General features: G+C 35.0%; 2 long non-coding RNA genes across 2 annotated transcripts; one reads left to right on the top strand and one right to left on the bottom strand.

The window, feature by feature from the left end:
- Positions 1-811: 811 nt before the first annotated feature.
- LOC309482102 lies at positions 812-1,496 on the top strand. The gene is made up of 4 exons (XR_014200188.1): positions 812-944; positions 1,019-1,072; positions 1,158-1,216; positions 1,394-1,496. It is a non-coding gene; the product is annotated as an uncharacterized lncRNA (long non-coding RNA).
- A 4,825-nt stretch (positions 1,497-6,321) lies between these two features.
- Positions 6,322-7,270, bottom strand: LOC309476750. Its single transcript, XR_014198333.1, has 3 exons — positions 7,006-7,270; positions 6,575-6,626; positions 6,322-6,386 (listed from the first exon to the last, which is right to left on the bottom strand). It is a non-coding gene; the product is annotated as an uncharacterized lncRNA (long non-coding RNA).
- Positions 7,271-7,570: the final 300 nt, after the last annotated feature.

The following is a 7,570-nucleotide window of genomic DNA, read 5'->3' as shown; positions in this document are numbered from 1 at the left end:
TCACAGCCTACCCATGACAAGATTTCACCGCACGTTACTGTCCTACACTCACCATTAATGGCTATTTGCTCACTGATAGAAAATGTAACAACAAATTTATTAGAAATGTGATACATAGTAAGAATAAGAGCTCTCCCCGAGGGAAATTCTTTTGGGACAACCAGATTCCAGATGTTGATTGGAAAAAGACGTGGTTGTTACCATACAAGTTTTGCATTTCCAACAGGATAATAGAGACTCAGTTTAAAATACTTCACAAAATATACCCCTGTAATCTATTGCTCTCCAAATACATGGATATTAGCCAAAAATGCTCATTGTGTGACAAAGATGATGAATCCATTTTGTATGTTTTCTATGAATGTGATGTTGTATGTAATTTCTGGTTGATGTAATCTAATCATCTTGGTTTTCTTGATAATTCTTACACTTTTACAAAAAGAGATATTGTTTTTTATTTTACACACAAACAGAAATGTATTGAATTTGTTACCAATTTTTTTATACTTATATCCAAACACTACATTCACAAACAGAAATTTAAAAAAGAAAAACCTATATTTAAAATGTTTCTCATTAAATTCCAGTACCTCTTATCCACGCTTCGAAGAATTAACAACAAGAAAAACATGATGCTTCTTTCTTTCTATGATGAACTCTTTACTATACAAGCTTGATATGAACTGACTTATTGATACCTCCTCCCTCCCCTTCCCTTGTAAGTTCCTGTGACATGTTTACTGATGTATTCATATATATGTACAATAATTTTTCATTAATAAAAAAACCAAAAAACAAACAAAAAAAATCAAAAAAACTCATTTGCGTCTAGGCCAGTTTCTATAAAACAGTCTGCACTGTTGGGCTTAGAGAGATTCTCTGGTGTCCAGATACATTTTCAGTCTTGTTACTGCTTGGGTATGTGGTTCTCCTGTGCAACGAAGGTATGATAAATGTTTATATGATGTTGCAAGCTAAGCATTTATATTGTATCTAATACTGGGCTATTGGAAAATAGATGTTTGACTGATTGCCAGACGCTTCCGGGTAATCGTGCTGTGTATTACTGAAGGTATTATTTGTGCATTTTACTGTTAATCATAATGTGGGTGTCATTGTTGGGACATATGCATTTTAATGAGCACATTTGCGCACAGGTCTTGGGCAAAGCACCCGCCGGGTAGCTGTACCGCAATTAAGCAGCAACATCAAGAAGGTAAATGTTTGTTTATTGTGTTGCGAGTAGATCCAGTGTGTTAGGACTAAAAGCTTTGAACACATGTAAAATGAGTCTGATTGTGTTGCCCTGACGTAATGCATGGCTGTGTTTTATTGTCAACTCTTAATATAAATGTATTTAATGAATATGCTGTGTGTAACAACTGTTATGTAGGATTGTGAAGACTGGCGCAAAGGGCTGTTTCTCCACTGTGTCAGTTCGTATGTCAACATTGAGGTAAAAGAAAATAATGTTTTTATGAAATGTTTGCGATGCTACGTGACTATTTGTGCATGTGTATATTGTGGTTATTTTGCCGTAGCCTCCGTCTAATGCTCTGTTTGACTGATGTGGTATTGGCTGTTCTAGTAGTGTATAGTTTTACTGATGTGGTATTGGCTGTTCTAGTAGTGTATAGTTTTACTGATGTGGTATTGGCTGTTCTAGTAGTGTATAGTTTTACATTCTCTATCCACTCTGCTAGTGATAACTTTCTTGTCCTTTTCTTCCTTTTTCTAGAGAGGTTCCTGGTTCCGTCCTCGCGCACTGCACCACGTATTGTAGTGAATCATTGGCTTGTAGTGGTTGTGTGTGTGTGTGTGTGTGTGAATGCGTGAATGCATGTGATCGTGTGTGTGTGTGTGTGTGTGTGTGTGAATGCGTGAATGCATGTGATCGTGGGCACCAGATTCCAGAGCACGGGCGGTGAAGGTCACGCGTATCCCGGACAGGTAACCTGCCTTGACAGTGAATCAGTATTTTCCAGTTAAATTGTTAATCGTATTGTCCCTTGTAACAGCCAATACCAGGTCTGGTCTCTCGCTTTAGTACTGTGCCTCTAGTATGACGGTGTGGCTCTTTTAATTATACCATTGTACAATAAAGTTTTGTTGTTATTTTTCTACTGAAAGCACGTCTCTGTCTAGTTCATCTTTAGTGTATTTCTGTGAACCTGCTTGCCTTAGATTAGGTATTTAACAGTTAAGGTGCAAAGTATATCCTGGTGTGAGAGGCACCAGGTGGCGTAGTCAAGAACCTTTAAACCTAGATCTGGTCAAAATTCCATAAGGTCACATATAGAATCGTAGAAATATGATGGTAATTAATTAGATTAATGGGTAACACTTTAGAATAATGGTCCGTAGTTAACAAGTAGCTATGCAGGATGTAATAGGTAGTACTGCATTAACACCGAACTTAATACTATTAACTAATATGGAAGCAATATTAACTAAGCAGTAAGTAATATCTAATTTAGTACAAAGGTAGTTCCTTGGTAGGTATTTGATTATTACTAAAGAAATATATCCTCATTGAGAACTACTTGTGAACTAAGAAAGAATAACCAATGAATTACTAATCACAAAAGTAACATGTCTAAAAAGTGAACAATTGTGGGGTTTTTTTTTTACTCTTAACATGGTCATAACATTTCAGAAGCTTGTGCCTCAAATGGGTTCTTTGTGGAAACCAGTTTATGAATATTATATTCCCCCAAATACATTAGCTACATGTTGAGATTGTGACTACTACTCTTGCCAAAAGATGGACGTATGTTTATTTCAAACTTAAACATAGAATAATACTAATAATGATCATTTGTTTTTAATTTTTTTAAATTAGGAAGTGATTTAAATAAACACTCATGATTGGATTAGTTCACTATTATGAGCTCTATTGAGTGTCAGTTCAATGTCTCAGACTCCAAAGACCTAGCTTTATGTTACAGTACAGACAAGGTAACGCTTGAGTAATTAGTGAGGAGTTAACATGTTTTTCACTTTAAAATAATGGGCCACATCACTAGTAGTTCCTGCGGGATGACAAGGTAACGTTTGAGTAATTAGTGAGGAGTTAACATGTTTTTCACTTTAAAATAATGGGCCACATCACTAGTAGTTCCTGCGGGATGACAAGGTAACGTTTGAGTAATTAGTGAGGAGTTAACATGTTTTTCACTTTAAAATAATGGGCCACATCACTAGTCAACGTGATCTCATGAGAATACGTGTGTATTTTTATGTAAAGTGTAGTTCTACCATACGTACATTTATTTACGTTTTATACACACAGAAACGTATAATACTGACGTATTTACAGCACTAACATTTACGTATTGACAGCACAAAAACGTAATTTATTTACGTATAAACAACTTTACCGACGTACAAATTTGTACGTATTCCTATTTAACTTATGCATATTAAAATCGTGGCATTAATGTTTTGACTCTATTGCATTCAATTGTCTTATCAATTACATTTTCAATCGCATTTATTACAGTTTAACGTTACTCATAAATAATAACATTTCGCTCTGTTCGTGCCTTCTGCTGCAAACTCGTTTCGGAGGATTAGCCTATATGGTGTTAAACAAGAATACACTTTAAAACCTTAAAAATACCTTCTTTAATCGTTTAACCATTTTGTAATACTTGGTTTATTTACCGTGAGACACAAAACAAAGGCGTTTTCTCCTATAGACCCATAATACACTAAAACACAACATAAATTCACAAAAGACATCAATTTTATTAGCTTGATGTAATCCAAATCTTTATAATCCATGTTGTTAGCAAGAAATAGATCCAAATTCAGCCCTTTATCCAGTGATCTTTATCTCCATTTCTCAGCAGAGACCGTAAACTTCAAATCCCGCGCTCGTAGTGAATTCAAATTCAACAATTGCACCCGAAGCGTTACGACATGTTTTACGGCAGTGATATCAGACGCTCATTGGCTCTCGCATGCTTCGTCACAGATTACGACATGCCGTGTTTAAGTTGGTGTACTACATTTGAATTGGAGAAGCGCGCGCGCTTTCACAGAGCGAACAGCGAACCGAAACCGGATTAACATTTTCATGGATTAATGATTTAAATTCTGCTCTGTAACGTTACCTCATACAAAACTATTATACTGCCAGAGAGGACTGCGACACAACGTCATGTGAACGACTTTTGGTACCGGTTTTGACATTTTCTCAATAAATAAATTATTGTAATTATACGTGTCTGTCTGTTGTTTTCCTTTATAATTGTAGCCTACGTAGTTTTAAGAAAGTGTTAGGTTTAGGGGTAACTTTGGGGTAGGATTAGTGGCTCAAACTATGTTTTAATGCTATATTGTTAATAAAACTGCCATTTCCCTAACGTTACACATATCTGTCCATTACGTTTTATCCTTTTAATATTGTCTATAAAATGGGTAAGTTATGTTTAGGTGTGGGAGTAGGGTTAAGAGATCTTACATTTATAATCTATAAAATGGTAAAAGGGAAATTATACAATTCGTAAATAGTTTGTTTTTTAGCTGTAAAATCGTAATAATGTTACGTTTAAACGTTGCAGATACGTCCATATTATACGTTTCAGCATATATCGAAACGTACAAAAAAGTACGTTTTCTATCTTTGAAAATGACGTATTAATACCTAACGTTACGTATTAACAATGAGACCAGGCTGCACTACACTGTTAGACTTTTCAAGGGTTTTTTACAGTAACTTACTGGCAACACTGTTGCCAGTAAGTTACTGTAATTAAGAGTTACAGTACCAAACCGTATTTCAGTTTTGTGTAATACAGTGCATTACTGTAAAAACGAAGCTAATCAGTACAGTGCATTACTGTAAAAACTAAGCTAATCAGTACACTACTGTAATTATTTTTATTTGTACTAAATATAAATTAGATTTGATAATTTTGATATATGATTAATTTTATTTTTATCCTACATAAGTTCTACTTTCATACAAACCAATTAGACAAAGTTATCACAAAATACCATTTTTTTATTTAAAACATTTCATATATATATCACAAAATAAACATGCCAATGCTGGAAATGATGTGTGAAATTTTTACACATTAATGGGTAAGTTTAGAGACAACATTTTTTGTGTTAATTTTAACTCATTCATTGTGTTAATGATTTTAACAAAGTAAATATGTCAGAGAGGTTAGCACAAAGATGTGTAAACGTGTTAAATTAACACATTATGTGCTGTCCTTCACTGCATAGATTTTTGAAAACATACATAAAATCATAAACAAAACATTAGCATTTGACTAAATGAATGTAGAGTCATTGGTTGTTTAGCTTATACAAGTATTATAATGAAATATCAACCATTACATTCATAAAACTGCAGAATATAAATACATTTTTAAGCATTCAAAAAGGAAATGTCCAAAACAGGACAAAACACAGTTCTTTTCACAATACAAGACACATAACCCCACCTTAAAAATAATTTCACTTATTTCCAAAAATGTGTTGGATTCATGTACACTGGTGGCCAAAAGAAGTATTTAAGTGGCGTAATGTTTTTGAAAGAAGTCTCTTTGATGCTCAAGAAACATTTATTATTATTATCAATGTCTGACTGTCTACTCCATCTTTTCTACAGCATAGGAGTAAAAGTCATCATCAAAATAATCTTTAAAAAGCCAACACAATGTTTTTGTCCACCTTTGTGAATAAATGAACTTCTCCAAAGATTGGTTCCAGTTCAGAACTTGATTGACAACATCAGAGTGTTCCCTGGTCTGTATGCGTGTCCAGAAACACAAATGTACTCAGTCCTTCAGAGGAGATCCCGGTTCCAAAACTATATGAGAGAGAGAGAGAGAGAGAGAGAGAGAGAGAGAGAGAGAGAGAGAGAGAGAGAGAGAGAGAGAATATATATTTGTAAACAGCTTTTGTCAATAAATAGCATACAAAAGAACTAAATTAAATTATGCCAGATTAAATTTTAATACTTACAAATCCTAAATTCTGTCCAAAAATGCTGAGATGCATAGAAAGAAGTTGAACGACTGAAATAGATGATTTTAGCCCATTTCAGCTTGTCTGCAGTGAAGGAGTACCTGTTTGAGACAAATACACAGTAAGATACATGCAAGAAATCACTGTGATGATCGTTCTCCTTCCTACAGTAGTTAACCCACCTGTGCGCTGATATTAGGACCTTCCTAGTCAGGTGGAACTGCAATGGTAGAGTCGCTGGCTAATAAAATATAAAAATAATGCAAAAATATAAACTTAAGTTGTTTAGAATGCTAGATTTGGTCTTAGTGAGAGTTTTACTGCAGTGCTTACCTGGATACATTTAATCTGGTGAGACTGAACAAAGACAATGGTCCATCTTCTGATTGGTTCATTTGCTGTGTAATAAAGTTAGACATAATGCAAAGGTCACTTATTTGATATAAAGTTAGCCAATTTTATAGAGATTTTATAAGATATTGTTAGCTACCTAGTCTGCACCAGTGGCTCAAAAGCAATTTTCACATAGTGTATGCTAATCATTTCAGCAAACTTCTCAAAATATATCACAAATGGGCTGGCCTACCTCTGGAATCTTGCTAAGTCACTGGCGCGAATTGGCGCTTTGTTGCAGTTGCCTTTAAACACAAAAATGGAAGTAAATATTAAATTCCATAAAAAAAAAAAAAAACTATAATATGGTATAGTTTGCAAACTAATGCTAAAACTATAAAGGTTCTCATCAGTAGGCCAACATTAAGATATAAACAGAATTTCACATTAGTTTATTCACATTTATTGTTAATGTAAACGCGTTGCTCGTTGGCATATTTTAACTCGACAATTCAATAATCTAACAAAGTGTGTAAAATGAAACGTTAGCTCAGTTTACCATGGTAAAGTTCGTTACCGCCATGTTGACGACGAGTAACGTTAGGCTAACGTTAACGTTATAACATACGTTAAACTGGGCACAATCCTGTCAACATACACAGAATGTTTTGTTTTGTTTTTTACCTTGCTTGCTGATCTCTCTCTCTCGGTGAAGTGAATTCCGTCTCTTCCCCGGGCCAGACACGAACGTCGCGATCCAACAAAAGACAGACCCCATTACCTACACTGGATGTCTGTCTGACGCGACACGACAAATCCCAGACAGTGTAGTGATGCGCCGCGGCCGTTATATTTCAGACGTAGTCCGATACGAGTCCAAGCGCTCGCACTAGTTCTTACAAGGGATAAACAGGTTTGCATTTAAAGGTCCGGTCGCTTCAATGTGTCCAATATAGACAGCCTCTGGCTATTATAGCGTTGTAGACACGTGGTGTAAGGCAAAAATTAGGAAATAAAAAGCACGGTGGAATGGTGCCAGCCAGAGAGGCAGTTACGTCAAATACAGTAGTATACAGCAAATTTAAAAAATACAGTAAGTCTCTGTATGTGGTGTTAGAGTCACAGAAAATTCCCATGATGCAATTGGAATCACAGTTATTTACTGTAAAGAGAAATAGCAGTATAATACTGGGGGATTTAAAGTAAATAACTGTAGAAATTACAGAAAAGTCTAACAGTGTAGTTCCTG

Source organism: Leuciscus leuciscus (genome assembly GCF_965113295.1).
Source record: "Leuciscus leuciscus genome assembly, chromosome: 1".
NCBI classification, from domain to species: domain Eukaryota; kingdom Metazoa; phylum Chordata; class Actinopteri; order Cypriniformes; family Leuciscidae; genus Leuciscus; species Leuciscus leuciscus.
This window is presented reverse-complemented; position numbering and strand designations above follow the sequence as displayed.